Source organism: Rhinopithecus roxellana, chromosome 4 (assembly GCF_007565055.1).
Source record: "Rhinopithecus roxellana isolate Shanxi Qingling chromosome 4, ASM756505v1, whole genome shotgun sequence".
NCBI classification, from domain to species: domain Eukaryota; kingdom Metazoa; phylum Chordata; class Mammalia; order Primates; family Cercopithecidae; genus Rhinopithecus; species Rhinopithecus roxellana.
Window position 1 is genome coordinate 141,755,635 of NC_044552.1, and position 26,774 is coordinate 141,782,408.

The following is a 26,774-nucleotide window of genomic DNA, read 5'->3' on the forward strand; positions in this document are numbered from 1 at the left end:
TCAACTTTCACCTGACTCCTTGACCAAAGTGGTGTAAATTTTAAAATTAGACTTCTTTGCCTCACCAGCTGTTGCCCTAGTCCCATTTGCTTTTTAATATCAGATGCTATTGTCATGAAAGTCTGTTCTACATTTGCTGTGTTCTTAGCAAATGGGTTTCCAAAAATGGAATTCCAGCAAATTCCTTTGTTGTTGTGTAGTCTACTTTCTTTGTGGGCCAATCACATTTGTTTCCTACCAACAATTTGTTGACATTTTCACTGACATAGTGATCAATTTCCTGCAACCACTATTTAACATTATTGAAGGACTACTGATCTGTCATATCATACACAACTATGATGCCTTGGGCTCCTGTGTAATAACTGGAGATGATCAAAATCTTTCCTGGCCTGTTGTGTCCCCTAGTTGAAGCTTGATTATTTTGCCATGTAATATTACATTTCTTATTTTGAAATCCACACTTACTGTGCTGATGTAGTTTTCTGTATATGTATCACATGTTTCACCTGCAAACCTAAGAAGGAAGCAAGACTTTCTAGCCCAGAGTTGCCAATCAGAAGTAACTTGAATAATTAACCATATTAGAGATTTCTGCTGGTGATGGCATTGCAGCTGCTACGTGCACCACATGACTCTAGGCCATGGGTAACTGAAGGAAAGGAATAAGATAGGCTGTTCTGGGAGAGCAAACATCTTTCCCCACTCTATCCCCTACAATACAATCAATTGGCAGCTGTCGCCACTCAGCTATTGCTTCCACCCAAAAATTCAAAAATCTTAACTGACTTTTCAATTCCTTATAGATTTCTTCCTCACTTTAGGAGCAAAATTTGCACTAGATAGAAGCATGTTGAAAGAGTTTCATGAAAAAAAAAATTTTTTTTAGTCTCCATTTAGAGCATAAAGAGAACTTATTCATGTCACAGATCTGAGTCCCTGAGAAATGTGATATTCCACACTTTAGTGGTGAAAATATAGCACTTTTCTATTTTGGTTAGAACTGCCTAAGTGCCTCTTTCTTAAATCTCTTCTCTTTCTCTTCACCCCTATAAGCAGCATTAGCAGTCCCTGGAGAGGGAAAAATTAAGCTGTCAGTGCACCTTACCCCATGCTGTCTTCATGAGACAAGGTTCTGTGTGTGCATGCTCCATTTTATTCTCTGACATTTACATGGCTGTTTCTTGGTGTTACCTGTCTTCGCTTTCTACCAGCCTGTGTGTCCTGGGCAGTAGGGATTAAGCTCTCATCTTAGCTGTCTCTTCACACTTAGCAAATTTCTTGGCTCATGGAAAGTGCTCTGTAAATGTTCGTTGACCAAGTGCTTAGTCTGAAACAAGTAGGATTGGAGCTTGTGATGATTAATTTTGAGTGTTAACTTGATTGGATTGAAGCATGCAAAGTATTGTTCTTGGGTGTATCTGTGAGTGTGTTGCCAAAGGAGATTAATATTTGAGTCAGTGGACTGGGAAAGGCAGATCCACCCTCAATCTGGGTGGGCATCATCTAATCAGCTGCCAGCACAGCTAGAATAAAGGAGACAGAGGAATGTGGAAGGACTAGACTTGCTGAGTCTTCTGGCCTTCATCGTTCTCCCAAGCTGGGTGCTTCCTGCCCTCTAACATCGGACTCCAAGTTCTTCAGCTTTTGGACTCTTGGACTTACACCAGTGGTTTGCCAGGGGCTCTTGGTCCTTTGGCCACAGACTGCAGACTGTACTGTTGGCTTCTCTACTTCTGAGGTTTTGGGATTCAGACTGGCTCCCTTGCTCCTCGGCTTGCAGATGGCTTATTGTGGAACTTCACCTTGTTATCACGTGAGTCAATACTCCTTAATAAACTCCCTTTTATATATCCATCTATCCTATTAGTCCTGTCCCTCTAGAGAACCCTGAATAATACAGAAAGTGTTGAAAAATATTAATTGGTGAGTCTTTAGTTATTGATATATATTTCTAACCTGTGGCTCTTCCCTTTCTCTACTTAGCCAGATGTTCTGCATTTATTGTCTTCACTTATTTGGAGATGGGGTAACACAGGGAAATAGGGGAAAAAAAGTCCTGAGTCAATATTTTGCCATCTGAGTTTCACAAAACCTATACCTGAGGAAGGGGGAAGAGGAGAGATCTTGATGCATAGAAGAAAAACCTAATGAGAAACAGCCAGCTTCTTCCCCACTGCTGAGGTTAGAAGGGATTCTCTGGGCTGGTGAGACCAGTGACCAGGTTCCGGGAGGAACAGGCTGGGTAGGGGCAGCACCAGAATCCAGACACCTAGCTGGTCTTGTGAAACGTCCAGTCATTTCTTGTCTACAGAAGACCTGTATTTTTTATACTTCCTGTCTGTTCAAGTGAGGCTATCCTTCCACATCAGTCCCAGTGGGTCACTAGTGATTATGCAGAGGTATTTGGACCCATTTGTGCCATAAGATTTGCAGGGATGCTGTCTGAGTCACAAGTCCATTCCAGTGGCCTACAGGGTCCTGAAGGTTCAGCCTTTTCTACTTCTCTGACCTCATTGCCTACAGCTTCCTCCTTGCTCACTATACTGTAGTCACACTGGCTTCTTGCTCTTCCTTGGGAATCCCAGGCACATTGCCTTTGCACTGGCTATTTCTCATGCTTAGAGGGGTTCTTCCCCCAGAAATTCACCTGGCTTTTCTCAAATATGACTTCTCAAAGAGATCTTCACTGACTGTCCTGCCTGAAATTGCAGGCCAGCCCCAACCCATGCCTGACCCCCTCCTGCCCTGCTCACCTTGTTCTGTTTCCCATAACACTTCCCATACTCTAAAAAATCGTGTGCTTTACTCGTGTATTAAGTCTGTTGTTTATTGCTTCTCTCCCTCTAATAGATTACAAGCTCCACAGAGGAAGGGATTTCTGCTTTATTCACAAATGTATCCAAATATATGGAGCAGTGTCTCACATATGGTGAGTGCTCAAGAAATATTTTGGAATGGATGAATACTTAAGAGAATGTTTATTACTCTTTAATATCTCCAGACTTTCCAAGCCACCTGATATAAAGAGTGGAGTCTAGATTGTGTGTGTGTAAGGCAAAGCCCCCTACCTCCATCTATGCTTGGGTTGGACTGAATAGAGAAAGAATGAGACTTGCCTTCTAACCGGCTCCCTATTAGGCTGGCACAGTGTTATCTCTGTTATACAAAGAATCTTGAGTTCATTAACAAAAGCTGTAATAGTTTTTAAATGTCCAATACTATTTTTGTAAGGGCATCTATTAGTCTGGTGTTCATAAATGAAAGCAAATTTTCTTTTAAACTCACTATTATGAAAGAAGATTTCATTCTTAGCCTAGCTGTTCTAAATGGGTGTAACTTTTAAGTGTATCTATAGCATTATTTTCTTCCTATCCTCTTCTGCCTGTCCATTGTTTTCTGATGAATGGTCACATGGAAGCCTATTGGCTCAGGGAAGCCTGACTTCTAGGCCTCTGGGTGGTTGACTACTGGCTTCAATGCAGAACAGGTCATTGCAGAAAAGGTAGAAAGTCCATTTATATGAAGAGCACTAATACAAACGTTTATTTATTAAATAAGTCTGGAAGCATGACAAGGAAGCTATGAGACTTATTTTGAAGATGAGGAAATGGAAATTTAAGGAACCCAGGTTCACACATTAAGTAAGAGGCTGAGGTGAAATACGAGCCTCGTTCTGTGCTGTTTTTACCATCTGCCTGGTGGACTGATTGTTGACATTTCTTTAGAACTTTCAACTTTTCCAAACAATTCCCCATCAATGATCTCATTAAGTGCTCAAAAATTGCTTTTGAGGATCCATGAGTTGCATGAGGAAAGACAACCAGAAAATGTTTTCTACTATGTGAAGAGTTGAGTCAATGAGATTGCTCTGCTCAGAGCTGTGGCCTCATGCTTGTGAAAGGCATTTTGTTGGAGAATTTCTCAGGGCATAAGGTACTGCTGTGTTGTTACCCTGTACTTAGAAAAGGAATGTCTGGCCATGGGCTTTCCTCTGACATAACCTCAAAACCCTTACTATCCACACCTGCAGAAACCTGAAATACGTAGTTGATCCACAAGATGAGCACATTTTTCTGGGACCAAGTGCCTGTGTCACATTGATCCTAAGCATGTCTTTCTGTTGTTGTTGTTGTTTTTTAAATAGTCTTTCTCATTGAGCAGAATTACACTTTGCAAACCTTGAAATCACAAATTAGCCACACATTGCACTGGTTATTGACGTTTGTGGAATATTAATTTTTTTGAGAGTGTAATTAACCTTATACTTTCTCCCTAGGAAATATGTAGTTATAAACATATCAAATCTTCCTATAGTTAGAAAGTGTTCTTAGAAAGTTCAGAACCTTGCAGCAAGGGATAGGACAATTGAATTTTAAATGTGTATCCTTTCTCCACTCACTATCTCATGTCTACCCCAAAATATCCTAAAATAAAAATCTTTTACAAAGCAATGGGGTGGCAGGAGTTTCCTTTGTAGAATTTTGCTCACAACCTTTATTCTTTAATTTAAAGTTATTGATTCTACATAATTATTTCCTAGAGAAGTTAGTTGAATTACAAAAAAAAAAAACTATCAGCATTCTACAAGGCTGTTTCACATCTGAGGCTGAGGCTACATCCTTCTAGTGGTCATCTGCCACATGCAGCTGACACCGTAGTCCACCACAGAGTGGTCCATGAGCTCCCGGTCACAAGGTGTCCAATTACTCCAGAGAGGTTGGCTTCATTCAAGGCAGAAAGTGCTTATCTGTTTACAATTCCATCATATGCATGGCACAAGGTTAATTAAACTTCAGTGGTGTGAAACTTTTAAAAGGCGACTCTCAGTCTTTCTCAAATTGTGAATTTTCTTGCAAGTGACAGATCAAAAAAAAAAAAAAACTTTAAGAGATGTGTATCTTTACAAAATAAATTGCTTTAAAATAACTTTCATTTTGAAAACCTCTGAGGTTTTCAGAGCGTCTGGGTAGGTAATTGGAGAGAACTGATATATCATGAAATATATTTCAGGCTTTCAGGATCAGTAAGAGCGCTGTTATATGTGGAAGTATAACTGAGGCACCATTATGCAGAACTCCAGTTAAGTTCTACATCTATCCTATTAGGTAGATGTGTCAATGAATTGGAAATGTGCATTAGGTTTGTAAGCAGAGTTTTCAGTGCTCCAGGGGCCATTAGAAACCATTGACTGTTGAACACTGTGATTGAACAGATTGTTTATTTCTCTTGTTAAAACTAGTATCAGATCATGTACTAACTCACCCAGAAATGCAACTTTAAAAATAATATCTTCTAAAGTCATGGTCTGAAATGTTCTTTACTGGAGTTTTTTTTTTTTTTTTTTTTTTTTTTTATACTTTAAGTTCTAGGGTACATGTGCATAACGTGCAGGTTTGTTACATATGTATACTTGTGCCATGTTGATGTGCTGCACCCATCAACTCGTCAGCACCCCTCAATTCATCATTTATATCAGGTATAACTCCCAATGCAATCCCTCCCCCTCCCCCCTCCCCATGATAGGCCCCGATGTGTGATGTTCCCCTTCCTGAGTCCAAGTGATCTCATTGTTCAGTTCCCACCTATGAGTGAGAACATGCAGTGTTTGGTTTTCTGTTCTTGTGATAGTTTGCTAAGAATGATGGTTTCCAGCTGCATCCATGTCCCGACAAAGGACGCAAACTCATCCTTTTTTATGGCTGCATAATATTCCATGGTGTATATGTGCCACATTTTCTTAATCCAGTCTGTCACAGATGGACATTTGGGTTGATTCCAAGTCTTTGCTATTGTGAGTAGTGCCGCAATAAACATGCGTGTGCGTGTGTCTTTATAGCAGCATGATTTATAATCCTTTGGGTATATACCCAGTAGTGGGATGGCTGGGTCATATGGTACATCTAGTTCTGGATCCTTGAGGAATCGCCATACTGTTTTCCATAATGGTTGAACTAGTTTACAATCCCACCAACAGTGTAAAAGTGTTCCTATTTCTCCACATCCTCTCCAGCACCTGTTGTTGCCTGACTTTTTAATGATTGCCATTCTATCTGGTGTGAGATGGTATCTCATTGTTGTTTTGATTTGCATTTCTCTGATGGCCAGTGATGATGAGCATTTTTTCATGTGTCTGTTGGCTGTATGAATGTCTTCTTTTGAGAAATGTCTGTTCATATCCTTTGCCCACTTTTTGATGGGGTTGTTTGTTTTTTTCTTGTAAATGTGTTTGAGTTCTTTGTAGATTCTGGATATTAGCCCTTTGTCAGATGAGTAGATTGCAAAAATGTTCTCCCATTCTGTAGGTTGCCTGTTCACTCTGATGGTAGTTTCTTTTGCTGTGCAGAAGCTCTTTAGTTTAATCAGATCCCATTTGTCAATTTTGGCTTTTGCTGCCGTTGCTTTTGGTGTTTTAGACATGAAGTCCTTGCCCATGCCTATGTCCTGAATGGTACTACCTAGGTTTTCTTCTAGGGTTTTTATGGTATTAGGTCTAACATTTAAGTCTCTAATCCATCTTGAATTAATCTTCGTATAAGGAGTAAGGAAAGGATCCAGTTTCAGCTTTCTACTTATGGTTAGCCAATATTCCCAGCACCATTTATTAAATAGGGAATCCTTTCCCCATTTCTTGTTTCTCTCAGGTTTGTCAAAGATCAGATGGCTGTAGATGTGTGGTATTATTTCTGAGGACTCTGTTCTGTTCCATTGGTCTATATCTCTGTTTTGGTACCAGTACCATGCTGTTTTGGTTACTGTAGCCTTGTAGTATAGTTTGAAGTCAGGTAGTAGCGTGATGCCTCCAGCTTTGTTCTTGTGACTTAGGATTGTCTTGGCAATGCTGGGCTCTTTTTTGGTTCCATATGAGCTTTAAAGCCTGTTTTTTCCAGTTCTGTGGAGAAACTCATTGGTAGCTTGATGGGGATGGCATTGAATCTATAAATAACCTTGGGGAGTATGGCCATTTTCACGATATTGATTCTTCCTATCCATGAGCATGGTATGTTCTTCCATTTGTTAGTATTCTCTTTTATTTCACTGAGCAGTGGTTTCTAGTTCTCCTTGAAGAGGTCCTTGACATCCCTTGTAAGTTGGATTCCTAGGTATTTTATTCTCTTTGAAGCAATTGTGAATGGAAGTTCATTCATGATTTGGCTCTCTGTTTGTCTGTTACTGGTGTATAAGAATGCTTGTGATTTTTGCACATTGATTTTGTATCCTGAGACTTTGCTGAAGTTGCTTATCAGCTTAAGGAGATTTTGGGCTGAGACGATGGGGTTTTCTAAATATACAGTCATGTCATCTGCAAACAGGGACAATTTGACTTCTTCTTTTCCTAACTGGATACCCTTGATTTCTTTCTCTTGCCTGATTGCCCTAGCGAGAACTTCCAACACTATATTGAATAGGAGTGGTGAGAGAGGGCATCCCTGTCTTGTGCCAGTTTTCAAAGGGAATTTTTCCAGTTTGTGCCCATTCAGTATGATATTAGCTGTGGGTTTGTCATAAATAGCTCTTATTATTTTGAGGTACGTTCCATCAATACCGAATTTATTGAGCGTTTTTAGCATGAAGGGCTGTTGAATTTTGTCAAAAGCCTTTTCTGCATCTATTGAGATAATCATGTGGTTCTTGTCTTTGGTTCTGTTTATATGCTGGATTATGTTTATTGATTTGCGAATGTTGAACCAGCCTTGCATCCCAGGGATGAAGCCCACTTGATCATGGTGGATAAGCTTTTGGATGTGCTGCTGAATCTGGTTTGCCAGTATTTTATTGAGGATTTTTGCATCGATGTTCATCAGGGATATTGGTCTAAAATTCTCTTTTTGTTGTGTCTGTGGCAGGCTTTGGTATCAGGATGATGTTGGCCTCATAAAATGAGTTAAGGAGGATTCCCTCTTTTTCAATTGATTGGAATAGTTTCAGAAGGAATGGTACCAGCTCCTCCTTGTACCTCTGGTAGAATTCAGCTGTGAATCCATCTGGTCCTGGACTTTTTTTGGTTGGTATGCTATTAATTATTGTCTCAATTTCAGAGCCTGCTATTGGTCTATTCAGGGATTCAACTTCTTCCTGGTTTAGTGTTGGGAGAGTGTAAGTGTCCAGGAAATTATCCATTTCTTCTAAATTTTCTAGTTGATTTGCAGTAGAGGTGTTTATAGTATTCTCTGATGATAGTTTGTATTTCTGTGGGGTCCATGGTGATATCCACTTTATCATTTTTTATTGCATCTATTTGATTCTTCTCTCTTTTCTTCTTTATTAGTCTTCCTAGCGGTCTATCAATTTTGTTGATCTTTTCAAAAAACCAACTCCTCAATTCCTTGATTTTTTGGAGGGTTTTTTCTGTCTTTATCTCCTTCAATTCTGCTCTGACCTTAGTTATTTCTTGCTTTCTCCTAGCTTTTGAATGTGTTTGCTCTTGCTTCTCTAGTTCTTTTAATTGTGATATTAGAGTGTCCATTTTAGATCTTTCCTGCTTTCTCTTGTGGTCATTTAGTGCTATAAATTTCCCTCTACACACTGCTTTAAATGTGTCCCAGAAATGTGCTTTAGGTTTGTAAACAGAGTTTTCAGTGCTCCAGGGGCCATTAGAAACCATTGACTGTTGAACACTGTGATTGAACAGATTGTTTATTTTTCTTGTTTAAACGAGTGTCAGATCATGTACTAACTCATCCAGAAATGCCATTTTAAAAATAAAATATCTTCTAAAGTCATGGTCTGAAATGTTCTTTACTGGAGTTTTTTAAAGTGTGATTGATACTTTACTAAATGTATTCTAACATGAGTCAGAAACTGACATTCTGGGAAGCATTTTTTTTCCAATTCTATCCTTTGTTTTATTTTGTTTGTTTGTTTTGTTTTTTCTCACTGTGTATGACTAGAATCTCAAGCTACACAGTTTGGATAGTTGTCTACCAAGCTTCCTATAATGATTATTTAGCATTTTGAAAATAACAGAAAAGATTTGTGGAGAATGACCACAACTGTGACAAGGACCAGAAGTTTAACATGTTTTACTAAAGCATTTGCTTTAGCAGACTTTACATTTATCAATCCCATATCGGAGTTCTGATATTAACTTCCAGTTTATTCCTACTGAAAAAATCAGTGGAAATGCTCAACCAGGTTACCTCTGCCCCAGCCCAGGATGACTTTCTTTGCTGTATTGTCCAGATTTTGCCAACTTTCTTCTTTTACTCCATATCATTCGTGTCATGGGTTTGCAGGCAGAAGTATTGCTTTCATAATTCATGCTCTTTCTACTATTTACTAATTTTTAAAATATAATCTGAAAATGTTTAAAGTTCACATTAGAATAATTCTAATGCATTGCAATGCTAATGAGTGTTATTTTCTCCCATATTCTCCCTTGTATAAAACATTTGCTACTAATTCTCTATGAACATAGGAATATCTTTTCTGGCTGCAGGTCCTCTAAATGGGATTCTCTGTATCATGCTAGCTCCTGGCTGCAGCATCTCCATCCTCTGTCCATTTGTGGGCATGGAAAGTGAGTAGTGAGAAAAGAGGCTGGGTTTCCCAAGGTATATTTAGCTGTTTATAAAAACTTTTCATATTAGCAACTTTAGCATTCTACTGATCCCAGATCTATCTTCTGAAATTATGACTAGTCTCAGTTCTCATTGAATCACACACATTATGTCTAGCCCCTTTTATAGCATTAGAGACATTTTTTTTAGCTTATTAGCAATAATTATTTATTTTAATTTTATTTATTTTATATTTTGCTGTAAGTTATTGAGATACAGGCGGTATTTGGTTACATGAGTAAGTTCTTTAGCTGTGATGTGAGATTTTGGTGCACCTACCACTTGAGCATTACACACTGCACCATATTTGTAGTCTTTTATCCCTCACCTCCTGCCTACCCTTCCCCCCAAGTCCCCAAAGTCTATTGTATCATTCTTATGCTTTTGCATCCTCATAGCTTAGCTCCCACATATTGGTGAAACATACAATGTTTGGTTTTCCATTCCTGAGTTACATCACTGAGAATAATAGTCTCCAGTCTCATCCAGGTCACTGCAAATGCAGTCAATTCATTCCTTTTTATGGCTCAATAGTATTCCATGTGTATAAATATACCAGTTTCTTTATCCACTCATTGATTTATAGGCATTTGGGTTGGTTTCATGATTTTGCAATTGCGAATTGTGCTGCTATAAACATGCGTGTGCAACTATCTTTTTTCATATAATGATCTCTTTTTGTCTGGGTAGATACCCAGTAGTGGGATTGCTTGATCAAATGGTAGTTCTACTTGTAGTTCTTTAAGGAATCTTCACATTGTTTTCCATAAAGATTGTACTAGTTTACATTTCCACCAGCAGCATAGAGGTGTTCCCTCTTCACTGCATCCAAGCCAACATCTACCGTTTTTTAAATTTTTTGATTACGGCCGTTCTTGAAGGAGTAAGGTGGTATCGCATTGTGGTTTTGATTTCTATTTTCCAGATAATTCGTGATGTTTGGCTTTTTTCATATGTTTGTTGGCCATTTGTATATCATCTGTTAAGAATTGTCTATTCCTGAAGAGTGTTTTCCAACTTGGTTCCATTTTCCCCCTCACTTTCAGGCACCCCAATCAGATGTAGATTTGGTCTTTTTACATAATCCCATACTTCTTGCAGGCTTTGTTCATTTCTTTTTCTTCTTTTTTCTTATGGTTTTCTTCTCGCTTCATTTCATTCATTTGATCCTCAATCGCTGATACTCTTTCTTCCAGTTGATCGAGTCGGTTACTGAATCTTGTGGATTTGTCACGTACTTCTCGTGTCATGGTTTTCATCTCTGTCATTTCATTTATGACCTTCTCTGCATTAATTAGTCTAGCTATCAATTCTTCCACTCTTTTTTCAAGATTTTTAGTTTCTTTGCGCTGGGTACGTAATTCCTCCTTTAGCTCTGAGAAGTTTGATGGACTGAAGCCTTCTTCTCTCGTCTCATCAAAGTCATTCTCTGACCAGCTTTGATCCGTTGCTGGCGATGAGCTGCGCTCCTTTGCAGGGGGAGATGCGCTCTTATTTTTTGAATTTCCTGCTTTTCTGCCCTGCTTCTTCCCCATCTTTGTGGTTTTATCTGCCTCTGGTCTTTGATGATGGTGACGTACTGATGGGGTTTTGGTATAGGTGTTCTTCCTGTTTGATAGTTTTCCTTCTAATAGTCAGGACCCTCAGCTGTAGGTCTGTTGGAGATTGCTTGAGGTCCACTCCAGACCCTGTTTGCCTGGGTATCAGCAGCAGAGGTTGCAGAAGATAGAATATTGCTGAACAGCGAGTGTACCTGTCTGATTCTTACTTTGGGAGCTTCCTCTCAGAGGTGTACTCCACCCTGTGAGGTGTGGGGTGTCAGATTGCCCCTAGTGGGGGATATCTCCCAGTTGGGCTACTCAGGGGTCAGGGACCCACTTGAGCATGCAGTCTGTCTGTTCTCAGATCTCAACCTCCATGTTGGGAGATCCACTGCTTCTTCAAAGCTGTCAGACAGAGTCGTTCAAGACAAGAACCACATGATTATCTCAAAAGATGCAGAAAAGGCTTTTGACAAAATTCAACAGCCCTTCATGCTAAAAACGCTCAATAAATTCGGTATTGATGGAACGTACCTCAAAATAATAAGAGCTATTTATGACAAACCCACAGCCAATATCATACTGAAAGGGCACAAACTGGAATAATTCCCTTTGAAAACTGGCACAAGACAGGGATGCCCTCTCTCACCACTCCTATTCAACATAGTGTTGGAAGTTCTGGCTAGGGCAATCAGGCAAGAGAAAGAAATCAAGGGTATCCAGTTAGGAAAAGAAGAAGTCAAATTGTCCCTGTTTGCAGATGACATGATTGTATATTTAGAAAACCCCATCGTCTCAGCCCAAAATCTCCTGAAGCTGATAAGCAACTTCAGCAAAGTCTCAGGATGCAAAATCAATGTGCAAAAATCACAAGCATTCTTATACACCAGTAACAGACAAACAGAGAGCCAAATCATGAATGAACTTCCATTCACACTTGCTTCAAAGAGAATAAAATACCTAGGAATCCAACTTACAAGGGATGTCAAGGACCTCTTCAAGGAGAACTAGAAACCACTGCTCAGTGAAATAAAAGAGAATACTAACAAATGGAAGAACATACCATGCTCATGGATAGGAAGAATCAATATCGTGAAAATGGCCATACTGCCCAAGGTTATTTATAGATTCAATGCCATCCCCATCAAGCTACCAATGAGTTTCTCCACAGAACTGGAAAAAACGGCTTTAAAGCTCATATGGAACCAAAAAAGAGCCCGCATTGCCAAGACAATCCTAAGTCACAAGAACAAAGCTGGAGGCATCACGCTACTTGACTTCAAACTATACTACAAGGCTACAGTAACCAAAACAGCATTGTACTGGTACCAAAACAGAGATATAGACCAATGGAACAGAACAGAATCCTCAGAAATAATACCACACATCTACAGCCATCTGATCTTTGACAAACCTGAGAGAAACAAGAAATGGGGAAAGGATTCCCTATTTAATAAATGGTGCTGGGAATATTGGCTAACCATAAGTAGAAAGCTGAAACTGGATCCTTTCCTTACTCCTTATACGAAGATTAATTCAAGATGGATTAGAGACTTAAATGTTAGACCTAATACCATAAAAACCCTAGAAGAAAACCTAGGTAGTACCATTCAGGACATAGGCATGGGCAAGGACTTCATGTCTAAAACACCAAAAGCAACGGCAGCAAAAACCAAAATTGACAAATGGGATCTAATTAAACTAAAGAGCTTCTGCACAGCAAAAGAAACTACCATCAGAGTGAACAGGCAACCTACAGAATGGGAGAACATTTTTGCAATCTACTCATCTGACAAAGGGCTAATATCCAGAATCTACAAAGAACTCAAACACATTTACAAGAAAAAAACAAACAACCCCATCAAAAAGTGGGCAAAGGATATGAACAGACATTTCTCAAAAGAAGACATTCATACAGCCAACAGACACATGAAAAAATGTTCATCATCACTGGCCATCAGAGAAATGCAAATCAAAACAACAATGAGATACCATCTCACACCAGATAGAATGGCAATCATTAAAAAGTCAGGCAACAACAGGTGCTGGAGAGGATGTGGAGAAATAGGAACACTTTTACACTGTTGGTGGGACTGTAAACTAGTTCAACCATTATGGAAAACAGTATGGCGATTCCTCAAGGATCTACAACTAGATGTACCATATGACCCAGCCATCCCACTACTGGGTATATACCCAAAGGATTTTAAATCATGCTGCTATAAAGACACATGCACACGTATGTTTATTGTGGCACTATTCACAATAGCAAAGACTTGGAATCAAGCCAAATGTCCATCTGTGACAGACTGGATTAAGAAAATGTGGCACATATACACCATGGAATATTATGCAGCTATAAAAAAGGATGAGTTCATGTCCTTTGTAGGGACATGGATGCAGCTGGAAACCATCATTCTTAGCAAACTATCACAAGAAGAGAAAACCAAACACCGCATATTCTCACTCATAGGTGGGAACTGAACAATGAGATCACTTGGACTCGGGAAGGGGAACATCACACATCGGGGCCTATCATGGGGAGGGGGGAGGGGGGAGGGATTGCATTGGGAGTTATACCTGATATAAATGATGACTTGAGGGGTGCTGACGAGTTGATGGGTGCAGTATACCAGCATGGCACAAGTATACATATGTAACAAACCTACACGTTATGCACATGTACCCTAGAACTTAAAGTATAATAATAATAAAAAAAAAAGAATTGTCTATTCCTGTCCTTAGCCCCCTTTTTGATGGGATTGTTTTTTTCTTACTGTTTGAATTTGTAGTAGATTCTGGATATTAGTCCTTTGTCAGATGAATAGATTGTGAAGATTTTCTCCCACTCTGTAGGTTGTTTATTTATTCTGCTAACTGATCCCTTTGCTATGCAAAAACTCTTTTAATTAGATCCCAGTTATTTATCTTTGTTTTTATTGCATTTGCTTTTGGGATTTTGGTCATGAAATTCTTGCCTAAGCCAATGTCTAGAAGAGTTTTTCTAATATTATCTTCTAGAATTTTTATAGTTTTAGGTCTTAGATTTAAGTCCTTAATCCATCTTGAGTTGATTTTTGTGTAAGGTAAGAGATGAGGATCCAGTTTCATTCTCCTACATGTGTCTAGCCAATTATTCCAGCACCATTTGTGGAAAAGGGTGTCCTTTCCTCATTTTGTGTTTCTGTTTGCTTGGTCAAAGATCAGTTGGCTATAAGTATTTGAGTTTATTTCTGGGTTCTCTATTCTGTTCCACTGATCAATGTGCCTTTTTCTATACCAGTACCATGCTGTTTTGGTGACTATGTTGTTATAGTATAGTTTGAAATCAGGTAATGTAATGCCTCCAGATTTTGTACTCTTTTTGCTTAGTCTTACTTTGGCTATGTAGGCTCTTTTTTAGTTTCATATGAATTTTGAAATTTTTTTTTGCTAATTCGGTGAAGAATGATGGTGGCATTTTCATTAGGATTGCACTGAATTTGTATATTGCTTTTGGCAATATGGTCATTTTCACAGTATTTATTCTATGCATCCATGAGACTGGGATGTGTTTCCATTTGTGTCATCTGTGATTGCTTTCACAGTGTTTTGTAGTTTTCCTTGTAGAGATCTTCTCCCTCCTTGGTTAGGCATACTACTAAGTATTTTATTTTTCTTGCAGCTGTTGTAAAAGGGATAGAGTTCGTGATTTGATTCTCCACTTGGTTGCTGTTGTTGTATAGAAGAGCTACTGATTTGTGTACATTAATCTTGTATCCAGAAACTTCGCTGAACTCTTTAATGAGTTCCAGGAGCTTTCCGGAAATCTTTAGGATTTTCAAGGTGGTTGATCATATCATCAACAAACAGGGGCAGTTTGACTTCCTCTTTAATGATTTGGTTGCTTTTATTTCTTTCTCTTGTCTGATTGCTCTGGCTTGGACTTCCAGTAGTATGTTAAGGGGAGTGGTGAGAGTGGGCATCCTTGTCTTGTTTCAGTTCTAGAAGGAATGCTTTCAACTTTTTCCCATTCAGTGTTATGTTGGCTGTGAGTTTTTCATAGATGGCTTTTATTACATTGAGGGATGTCACTTGAAGGCCAGTTTTGCTGAGAGTTTTAATCTTAAAGGAAAGCTGGATTTTGTTCAATGCTTTTTCTGCATCCATAGAGATTATCACATGATTTTTATTTTTAATTCTGTTTGTGTAGTGTATCACTTTTTTTTTTTGCTATTTTTTCTTTTTTCTTTTATTATTATTATTATACTTTGAGTTCTATGGTACATGCGCACAACGTGCTGGTTTGTTACATATGTATACATGTGCCATGTTGGTATGCTGCACCCGCTAACTTATTTACATTAGGTTTATCTCCTAATGCTATCCCTCCCCCCTCCCCTTACCCCACGACAGCCCCTGGTGTGTGATGTTCCCCTGTGTCCAAGTGTTCCCATTGCTCAATTCCCACCTATGAGTGAGAACATGCAGTGTTTGGTTTTCTGTCCTTGCAATAGTTTGCTCAGAATGATGGTTTCCAGCTACATCAATGTTCCTTTTTTATGGCTGCATAGTATTCCATGGTGTATATTTGCCACATTTTCTTAGTCCAGTCTATCATTGATGGACATTTGGGTTGATTCCAAGTCTTTGCTATTGTGAATAGTGCCGCAATAAACATATGTGTACATGTGTCTTTATAGCAACACGATTTACATCATTTGGGTATATGCCCAGTAATGGGATCGCTGGGTCAAATGGTATTTCTAGTTCTAGATCCTTGGGGAATTGCCACACTGTCTTCCACAATGGTTGAACTAGTTTACATTCCCACCAACAGTGTAAAAGTGTTCCTATTTCTCCACATCCTCTCCAGCACCTGTTGTTTCCTGACTTAGATCGCCATTCTAATCGGTGTGAGATGGTATCTCATTGTGGTTTTGATTTGCATTTCTCTGATGGCTAGTGGCGATGAGCATTTTTTCATGTGTCTTTTGGCTGCATAAGTGTCTTCTTTTTAGAAGTGTCTGTTCATATCCTTTGCCCACTTTTTGATGGGGTTGTTTTCTTCTTGTAAATTTGTTTAAGTTCTGTGTAGATTCTGGATATTAGCCCTTTGTCAGATGGATAGATTGCAAAAATTTTCTCCCATTCTATAGTTTGCCTGTTCACTCTGATGACAGTTTCTTTTGTTGTGCAGAGCTCTTTAGTTTAATTAGATCCCATTTGTCAATTTTGGCTTTTTTTTTTGCCTTTGCTTTTGGTGTTTTAATCATGAAGTCCTTTCCCATGCCTATGGCCTGAATGGTATTGCCTAGGTTTTCTTCTAGGGTTTTTATGGTTTTAGGTCTAACATTTAAGTCTTTAATCCATCTTGAATTAATTTTTGTATAAGGTGTAAGGAAGGCATCCAGTTTCAACTTTCTACATATGGCTAGTCAGTTTTCCCAGTACTATTTATTAAATGGGGAATCCTTTGCCCCTTGCTTTTTGTCAGGTTTGTCAAACATCAGATGGTTTTAGATGTGTGGTATTATTTCTGAGGGCTCTATTCTGTTCCGTTGGTCTATTATCTCTGTTTTGGTACCAGTACCATGCTGTTTTGTTAACTGTAGCCTTGTAGTATAGTTTGAAGTCAGGTAGCGTGATGCCTCCAGCTTTGTTCTTTTTGCTTAAGATTGTCTTGGCAGTGTGAGCTCTTTTTTGGTTCCATATGAACTTTAAAGTAGCTTTTGCCAATTCTGTGAAGAAAGTCATTGATAGCTTGAGGGGATGGCATTGAATCTATAAATTACCTTGATCAGTGTAGCCATTTTCATGATATTGATTCTTCCTATCCATGAGCGTGGAATGTTCTTCCATTTGTTTGTGTCCTCTTTTATTTCATTGAGCAGTGGTTTGTATTTCTCCTTGAAGAGGTCCTTCACATCCCTTGTAAGTTGGATTCTTAGGTATTTTATTCTCTTTGAAGCAATTGTGAATGGGAGTTCACTCATGATTTGGCTTTCTGTTTGTCTGTTGTTGGTGTATAGGAATGCTTGTGATTTTTGCACATTAATTTTGTATCCTGAGACTTTGCTGAAGTTTCTTACCAGCTTAAGGAGATTTTGGGCTGAGACAATGGGGTTTTCTAAACATAAAATCATGTCATCTGCAAACAGGGACAATTTGACTTCTTCTTTTCCTAACTGAATACCCTTTATTTCTTTCTCTTGCCTGATTTCCCTGGCCAGAACTTTCAACACTATGTTCAATAGGAGTGGTGAGAGAGGGCATCCTTGTGTTGTGCCGGTTTTCAAAAGGAATGCTTCCAGTTTTGCCCATTCAGTATGATATGGGCTGTGGGTTTGTCATAAATAGCTCTTATTTTTTTGAGATACGTTCCATCAATAGCTAGTTTATTGAGAGTTTTTAGCATGAAATGCTGTTGAATTTTGTCAAAGGCCTTTTCTGCATCTATTGAGATAATCATGTGGTTTTTGTCTTTGGTTCTGTTTATATGATACATTAGGTTTATTGATTTGCATATGTTGAATCAACCTTGCTTCCCAGGGAGGAAGTCAACTTGATTGTGGTGGATATGCTTTTTGATGTGCTGCTGGATTCGGTTTGCCAGTATTTTATTGAGGATTTTTGCTTTGATGTTCATCAGGGATATTGGTCTGAAATTCTCTCTCTCTCTTTTTTTTTTTTTTTTTTTTTTTTTTTTTTTTTGCTGTGTCTCTGCCAGGCTTTGGTATCAGGATGATACTGGCCTCATAAAATAAATTAGGGAGGATTCCCTCTTTTTCTGTTGATTGGAATAGTTTCAGAAGGAATGGTACCAGCTCCTCCTTGTACCTCTGGTAGAATTCGGCTGTGAATCTGTCTGGTCCTGGACTTTTTTTGGTTGGTAGGCTATTAATTATTGCCTCAATTTCAGAACCTGTTATTGGTCTATTCAGGGATTCAACTTCTTCCTGGTTTAGTCTTGAGAGGGTGTATGTGTCTAGGAATTTATCCATTTCTTCTAGATTTTCTAGTTCATTTGCATAGAGGTGTTTATACTATTCTCTGTTGGTAGTTTGTATTTCTGTGGAATCGGTGGTGATATCTCCTTTATCATTTTTTATTGCATCTATTTGATTCTTCTCTCTTTTCTTCTTTATTAATCTTGATACCAGTCTATCAATTTTGTTGATCCTTTCAACAAACCGGCTCCTGGATTCATTAATTTTTTGAAGGGTTTTTTTTGTGTGTCTCCATCTCCTTCAGTTCTGCTCTGATCTTAGTTATTTCTTGCCTTCTGCTAGCTTTTGAATGTGTTTGTTCTTCCTTCTCTAGTTCTTTTAATTGTGATGTTAGGATGTCAACTTTATATCTTTCCTGCTTTCTCTTGTGGGCATTTAGTGCTATAAATTTTCCTCTCCACACTGCTTTAAATGTGTCCCAGAGATTCTGGTATGTTGTGTCTTTGTTCTCATTGGTTTCAAAGAACATCTTTATTTTTGCCTTCATTTTGTTATGTACCCAGTAGTCACTCAGGAGCAGGTTTTTCAGTTTCCATGTAGTTGAGCGGTTTTGAGTGAGTTTCTTAGTCTTGAGTTCTAGTTTGATTGCATTGTGGTCTGAGAGACCAGTTTGTTATAATTTCTGTTCTTTTACATTTGCTGAGAAGTGCTTTCCTTCCAACTATATGGTCAATTTTGGAATAAGTGCGTTGTGGTGCTGAGAAGAATGTATATTCTGTTTACTTGGGGTGGAGAGTTCTGTAGATGTCTATTAGGTCTGCTTGGTGTAGAGCTGAGTTCAATTCCTGGATATCCTTGTGAACTTTCTGTCTCATTGATCTGTCTAATGTTGACAGTGGGGTGTTAAAGTCTCCCATTATTATTGTGTGGGAATCTAAGTCTCTTTGTAGGTCTCTAAGGACTTGCTTTATGAATCTGGGTGCTCCTGTGTTGGGTGCATATATATTTAGGATTGTTACCTTTTATTGTTGAATTGATCCCTTTACCATTATGTGACCTTCTTTGTTCTTTTTGTCTTAGTTGGTTTAAAGTCTGTTTTATCAGAGACTAGGATTGCAAACCCTGCTTTTTTTGTTTTCCATTTGCTTGGTAGATCTTCTTCCATCCCTTTATTTTGAGCCTATGTGTTTCTCTGCTCATGAGATGGGTCTGCTGAATACAGCACACTGATGGGTCTTGACTCTTCATACAATTTTCATTCTGTGTCTTTTCGTTGGAGCATTTAGCCCATTTACATTTAAGGTTAATATTGTTATGTGTGAACCTGATCCTGTCATTATGATGTTAGGTGGGTATTTTGCTCATTAGTTGATGCAGATTCATCACAGCATCGATGGTTTTTACAATTTGGGATGTTTTTGGGGTGGCTCATGTTGGTTGTTCCTTTCCATGTTTAGTGCTTCCTTCAGGACTCTTGTAAGGCAGGCCTGGTGGTGACAAAATCTCTCGGCATTTGCTTGTCTGTAAAGGATTTTATTTCTCCTTCACTTATGAAGCTTGGCTGGATATGAAATTCTGGGTTCAAAATTCTTTTTTTTAAGAATGTTGAATATTGACCCCCACTCTCTTCTGGCTTATAGAGTTTCTGCCGAGAGACTGCTGTTAGTCTGATGGGCTTCCCTTTGTGGGTAACCCAACCTTTCTCTCTGTCTGCCCTTACCATTTTTTCCTTCATTTCAAGTTTGTTGAATCTGACAATGATGTGTCTTGGAGTTGCTCTTCTCAAGGAGTATCTTTGTAGCATTCTCTGTATTTCCTGAATTTTAATGTTGCCCTGCTTTGCGAATTTGGGGAAGTTCTCCTGGATAATATCCTGCAGAGTGTTTTCCAACTTGGTTCCATTCTCCCCATCACTTTCAGGTGTAGTAAAAGTGATTACATCTACATCTGATTGGTCTTTTCACATAGTCCCATATTTCTTGGAGGCTTTCTTCATTTCTTTTTACTCTTTTTTCTCTAAACTTCTCTTCTCACTTCATTTCATTAATTTGATCTTTAATCACTGATACCCTTTCTTCCACTTGATCAAATCGGGTACTGAAGCTTGTGCATGCATCATGTAGTTCTCATGCCATGGTTTTCAGCTCCATCTGGTAATTTAAGGACTTCTCTACACTGGTTATTCTAGTTAGCCATTCGTCTGATCTTTTTTCAATGTTTTCAGCTTTTTTGTGATGGGTTCGAACATCCTCCTTTAGCTCAGAGAAGTTTGTTATTACCAGTCGTCTGAAGCCTTCTTCTCTCGACTCGTCAAAGTCATTCTCCAACCTGCTTTGTTCCATTGCTGGCAAGGAGCTGTGCTCTTTGGAGGAGAAGAGACTCTTTGATTTTTAGAAGTTTCAGCTTTTCTGCTCTGTTTTCTCCCCATCTTTGTGGTTTTATCTACCTTTGGTCTTTGATGATGGTGATGTACTGATGGGGTTTTGATGTGGATATCCTTTCTGCTTGTTAGTTTTCCTTCTAACAGTCAAGACTCTCAACTGCAGGTCTGTTGGAATTTGCTGGGGATCCACTCCAGACCCTGTTTGCCTGGGTATCACCAGCAGAGGCTGCAGAATGGCAGATATTGCTGCCTGATCCTTCCTCTGTAAGCTTCGTCTCAGAGGGGCACCAAGCCATATGAGGTGTCAATCGCCCCCTACTGGGAGGTGCCTCCCAGTTAGGCTACTCGGGGGTCAGGGACCCACTTGAGGAGGCCGTCTCTCCCTTCTCAGATCTCATACTCTGTGCTGTGAGAACCACTACTCTCTTCAAAGCTTCAGACAGGGACGTTTAAATCTACAGAAGTTTCTGCTGCCCTTCGTTCAGCTATCCCCTGCCCCCAGAGGTGGTGTCTACAGAGGCAGGCAGGCCTCCTTGAGCTGCAGTAGTCTCCACCCAGTTCGAGCTTCCCTGCTGCTTTGTTTACCTACTCAAGCCTCAGCAATGGTGGACTCCCCTCCTCCAGCCTCACTGCTGCCTCGCAGTTCGATCTCAGACTGCTGTGCTAGCAGTGAGCAAGGCTCCGTTGGCATGGGACCCTTTGAGCCAGGTGTGGGATATAATCTCCTGGTGTGCCGTTTGCTAAGGTCGTTGGAAAAGCATAGTATTAGGGTGGAAGTGTCCCGACTTTCCAGGTAGGTACCATCTGTGACGGCTTCCCTTTGCTAGGAACGTGAATTCCCCTACCCCTTGTGCTTCTGGGTGAGGTGATGTCTCACCCTGTTCCATTTGCTGTACTGACTGCCTTACAAGCCCCTGTGAGATGAACCTGGTACCTCAGTTGGAAATGCAGAAATCACCCATCTTCTGCATCACTCACTCTGGGAGCTGCAGACTGGAGCTGTTCCTATTCAGCCATCTTGGAACCTCCCATGTATCACGTTTATTAACTTGCATATGTTAAATCATCCCTGCATTCCTGGTATGAAACTTACTTGATCATGGTAGATTATCTTTTTGATATGTTGTTAGATTTGGTTTGCTAGTATTTTGTTTAGGATTTTAGTATCTATGTTCATCAAGGATATTGGTCTGTAGTTTTCTTTTTTGGTTATGTCCTTTCCTGGTTTGGGTATTAGTGTGGTACTGGCATCATAGAATGAATTAGGGAGGGTGCCTTCTTTCTCTGTCTAGATGGGGTAATGATCATTACCTAGTTTCAAAAGGATTGGTATTAATTCTTTTTTGAATGTCTGGTAGAATTCTGCTGTGAATCTGTCTGGCCCTGGAGTTTTTTTATTGGTGATTTTTTATTACCATTTCAATCTCACTGATTCTTATTGATCTGTTTAGGGCGCCTAATTGTTCCTGATTTAAACTAAGAGGGTTGTAGTTTTCAAGGAATTTATCTATCTCTTCTAGGTTGTTTAGTTTATGTGGATAAAGCTGTTCATAGTAGCCTTGAATGAACTTTTCAATTTCAGTGGTGTCAGTTGTAATATCTCCTGTTTCATTTCTTAGGTTATTTGGATTTTCTCTCTTCTTTTCTTGGTTCATCTTGCCAGTGGTCTATCAATTTTATGTATCTTTTTAAAGAAACAGAGTTTTGTATCTTTTGTATTTTTGTTGTTGTTGTTTCAGTTTCATTTAGTTCTGCTCTGATCTTGGTTATTTCCTTTCTTCTGTTGGGTTTAGGTTTGATTTGTTTTTCTTTCTCTAGCTTTTTGAGATGTGACCTTAGAATATCAGTTTGTGCTCTTTCAGTCTCTTTGATGTAGGTGCTTAGGGCTATGAACTTTCCTCTTAGCACCGCCATTGCTGTATCCCAGAAGTTTTGATAGTTTTTGTATTGTCATTCAGTTTGAAGAAGTGTTTAATTTCCATCTTGATTATGTTTTTGACCCAGTGCCCATTCAGGAGCAGGTTATTTAATTTCCTAGTATTTGCATGGTTTTGAAGCTTCCTTTTTGAGTTGATTTTGTTTTATTCCACTGTGGTCTGAGAGAGTACTTGATATAATTTCAGTTTTCTTAAAGTTATTGAGGCTTGTTTTATAGCCTATCATATGGTCTATTTTGGAGAAAGTTCCATGCACTGTTGAATAGAATGTGTATTCTATGGTTGTTGGATGACAGCTTCTTTATATATCTATATATTTGTTAAGTCCATTTGTTCCAAGGTATAGTTTAAATCCATTGTTTCTTTGTTGATTTTCTGTCTTGATGACCTGTGTAGTGCTGTCAGTGGAGTACTGAAGTCCCATACTATTATTGTGTTGCTGTCTGTCTCATGTCTTAGGTCTATTAGTAATTATTTTATAAATTTGGAAGTTCCAGTGTTAGGTGGATATATGTTGGGTGATATTTTCCTGTTTGGCAAGGCCTTTTACCATTATATAATGTCCCCCTTTGTCTCTTTTAACTACTGTTGCTTTAAAGTTTGTTTTGTCTGGTATAAGAATAACTATCCCTGCTCAATTTTGGTGTCCATTTTCATGAAATGCCTGTTTCCATCCCTCTACTTTATGTGAGTTCTTATGTGTTAGGTGAGTCTTCTGAAGGCAGCAGATAGTTGTTTGGTGAGTTTTTAATCCATTCTGCAGTTCTGTGTCTTTTAAGTGGAACTTTTAGGCCATTTACATTCATTATTTGTATTAAAATGTGAGGTACCCTTGCATTCTTCATGCTATTTGTTGCCTGTGTACTTTGTTTTTTTTTTTAATTTTTGCTTTTAAGTTGTATTTTTGTTTTATAGGTTCTGTATGATTTATGCTTTAAAGAGGTATTGTTTTGATGTGGTTCATGGACTTGTTTCAAGATTTAGAGCTCCTTTTAGTAGTTCTTGTAGTGGTAGCTTGGTAGTGGTGAATTTTCTCAGCATTTGTTTGCCTGAAAATACTGTATCTTTCCCTCATATATGATGCTTAATTTTGCTGGATACAAAATTCTTGGCTGATAATTGTTTTGTTTCACGAGGCTGAAGATATGGTGCCAATCCCTTCTAGTCTGTAGGGTTTCTGCTGAGAAATCTGCTGTTAATATGATAGGTTTCCCTTTATATGTTACCTGGTACGTCTGTCTCACAGCTCTTTATAGTCTTTCCTTTGTCTTAACTTTAGATAACCTGATGACAATGTGCCTAGGTAATGATCTTTTGCAATGAATTTCCCAGGTTTTCTTTATGCTTCTTGTATTTGGATTTCTAGGTGTCTGACAAGGGCGGGGAAGTTTCCTTGATTATTCACCCAAATATATTTTCCAAATTTTAGTTTTCTCTTCTTCCTCAGGAATATTGATTATTCTTATGTATGGTCATTTAACATAATCCCAGAATTCTTGTAACCTTTGTTCATATTTTATTATTTTTTCTTTGTCTTTGTTGGATTGATTTAATTCAAAGACCTTGTCTTCAAGCTCTGAATTTCTTTCGTCTACTTGTTAAATTCTATAGCTGAGACTCTCCAGAGCGTTTTGCATTTCTGTAAGTGTTTGCAATCGTTCTTGAGGTTTTGATTGTTTTTCCTTTGTGCTGTCTATTTCCTTGAATATTTCTCCCTTCACCTCTTGTATCATTTTTTTTTTTTTTTTTTTTTTTTTGATTTCCTTGCATTGGGCTTTGCATTTCTCTAGTGCCTGCCTGATTGGCTTAATAACTAAATTCCTGAATTCTTTTACAGGTAAATCAGGGATTTCTTCTTGGTTTAGATCCATTGTTGGTGAACTAGTGTGATTTTTTGGGGGTTGTTGAAGAGCCTTGTTTTGTGATATTACCAGAGTTGGTTTTCTGGTTCCTTTTTATTTGGGTAGACTCCGTCAGAGGGAAGGTCTAGGGCTGAAGGCTTTTGTTCACATTCTTTTGTCCCACAGGGTGTTCCTTTCATGTAGTACTCTCCCCACTTTCCTATGGATGTGACTTCCTTGAGCCAAACTGCAGTGATTGTTGTCTTTCTTCTGGGTGTAGCCACCCAGCAAGTCTACCTGGCTCTGGGCTGGTACTGGGGGTTGTCTGCACAGAGTCCTGTGAAGCGAACCATTTATTGGTCATTCAGCTGTGGATACAGTACTTTTCTGGTGGAGATGACAGGAGGGTGAATTGGACTCTGTGAGGGTTCTTAGCTTTGGTGGTTAACTCTATTTTGTGCTGGTTGGTCTCCTGCCAGGAGGTGGCATTTTACAGAGAGCATCAGCTGTGGTAGTGTGAAGAGGGATCGGCAGTGGGCAGGACCCTAGAACTCTGAAAATTCTATGCCCTTTGTCTTCTGCTACCAGGGAGGTTAGGGATGGTCGATCAGGTCGGGGAAGGGCTAGTGGTGTCTGAGCTCAGACTCTTCTTGGGCAGATCTCGATGCTGGTGCTGTGGGGGATGTGGTCGAGGTTCCCAGGTCAATGGAGTTGTGTATCTAGGAGGATTATGGCTGCCTCTGCTGAGTCATGCAGGTTGTCAGGGAAGTGGAGGAAAATCAGCAGTCATAGGCCTCACCTGGCTCCCATACAAACCAAAGAACTGGTCTCACTCTCACTGTGCCCCCACTAACTGCCCTGAGTCTGTTTCCAGATGGTAGGTGAGCTGGGCTTGAGAACTTTCTCAAGGCTACCCACCTCCCAGCTGTGAATAAAAGAGGGTTTTGTTCTTCCTCTACCTGTGGAGTCTGTATACCACATTCATGCCCTCCCCCATTTTGGCCAGGAGTGTTCTTGCCTGGTTCAAGTTACAAAGTTCAGCTGGAGATTTCCTTATCCCTGTGGTGTTTTCCCCTGCTTCTCTGGCTGCCCTCCCAATGGGTCCCTGTGTGCTTTGTCCAGAACTGGTGGGTCCTTGGTCTCACTGACTTCAAGAATGAAACCGTGGACCCTCGCGGTGAGTGTTACAGCTCTTAAATATGGTAGTCCAGAGTTTGTTCCTTCAGATGTTCAGATGTGTCTGCAGTTTCTTCCTTCTGGTGGGTTCGTGGTCTTGCTGGCTTCAGGAGTGAAGCTACAGACCTTCAGGGTGAGTGTTATAGCTCATAATGCAGTGCATCTGGAGTTGTTCGTTCCCTCTCTCTTGAGTTGTTCATTCCTCCTGGTGGGTTCATGGTCTTGCTGGCCGCAGGAGTAAAGCTGCAGACCTTCCCGGTGAGTGTTAGTGTTACAGCTCATAAAGGTAACATGGACCCAAAGAGTGAGCCACAGCTAGATTTATTGCAAAGAAGGAAAAAACAAACCTTCCACACTGTGGAAGGGGACCCCAACCAGTTGCGGGCAGCTGCCTCGCAACCTGCTTTTATTCCCTTATCTGGCCCCATCCACATCCTGCTGATTGGTCCATTTTACAGAGAGCTGATTGGTCCATTTTACAGAGAGCTGATTGGACCATTTTGACAGGGTGCTGATTGGTGCATTTACAATCCCTGAGCTAGACACAGAGTGCTAGACAGAAATGTTCTCCAAGTCCCCACTAGGTTAGCTAGATACAGAGTACCCATTGGTGTATTCACAAACCTTGAGCTAGACAGGGAGTACTGACTGGTGTATTTACAAACCCTGAGCTAGACACAGAGTGCTGACTGGTGCCTTTACAATCCCTTAGCTAGACACAATGCTAGACAGAAAAGTTCTCGGAGTCCCCACTAAACTCAGGAACTGGGCTGGCTTCACCTAGTGGATCCTGCACAGGGGCTGCAGGCAGAGCTGCCCACCAGTCGCAAAACGCACCTGTGCTCCTCAGCCCTTGGGCGGTGGATGGGACCCGGTGCCACGGAGCAGGGGGTGGCGCCCTTAGGGGAGGCTCCGCCTCAGGGTAGCCCACCACGGAGGGGGGTACTTAGACATGGCGGGCGGCAGGTCCCCAGCCCTGCCCCCAGGGGAGGTGGCTGAGGCCGGTGAGAATTTGAGTGTGGTGCATGCAGGCCAGCAGTGCTGGGGGACCCAGCGCAGCCTCCACAACTGCTAGCCTGGGTGCTAAGTCCCTCACTGCCCTGGGCTGGTGGCTGCTCGGAGTGCGGGGCCCACCAAGCCTGCATCCGTGCCTGCTGGAACTTGCGCTGGCCTGCGAACGCCATGCACAGCCCCGGTTCCCGCCCGTGCCTCTCCCTCTGCACCTCCCGGCAAGCAGAGGGAGCCTGCTCAGGCCCTAGGTCAGCCCAGAGAGGGTCTCTCACAGTGCAGTGGTGGGCTGAAGGGCTCCTCAAGCCCTGCCAGAGTGGATGCTGAAGCCGAGGAGGCGCCAAGAGTGAGGGCTACTAGCACATTGTTACCTCTCAGTGCCAGGCATGAATGGCCTAC

General features: G+C 40.2%; 1 pseudogene; it reads right to left on the reverse strand.

Annotated features, from left to right (window-relative positions):
• Positions 1–26,551, reverse strand: LOC104669212 (annotated as a pseudogene).
• Between the last annotated feature and the right edge of the window lie 223 nt (positions 26,552–26,774).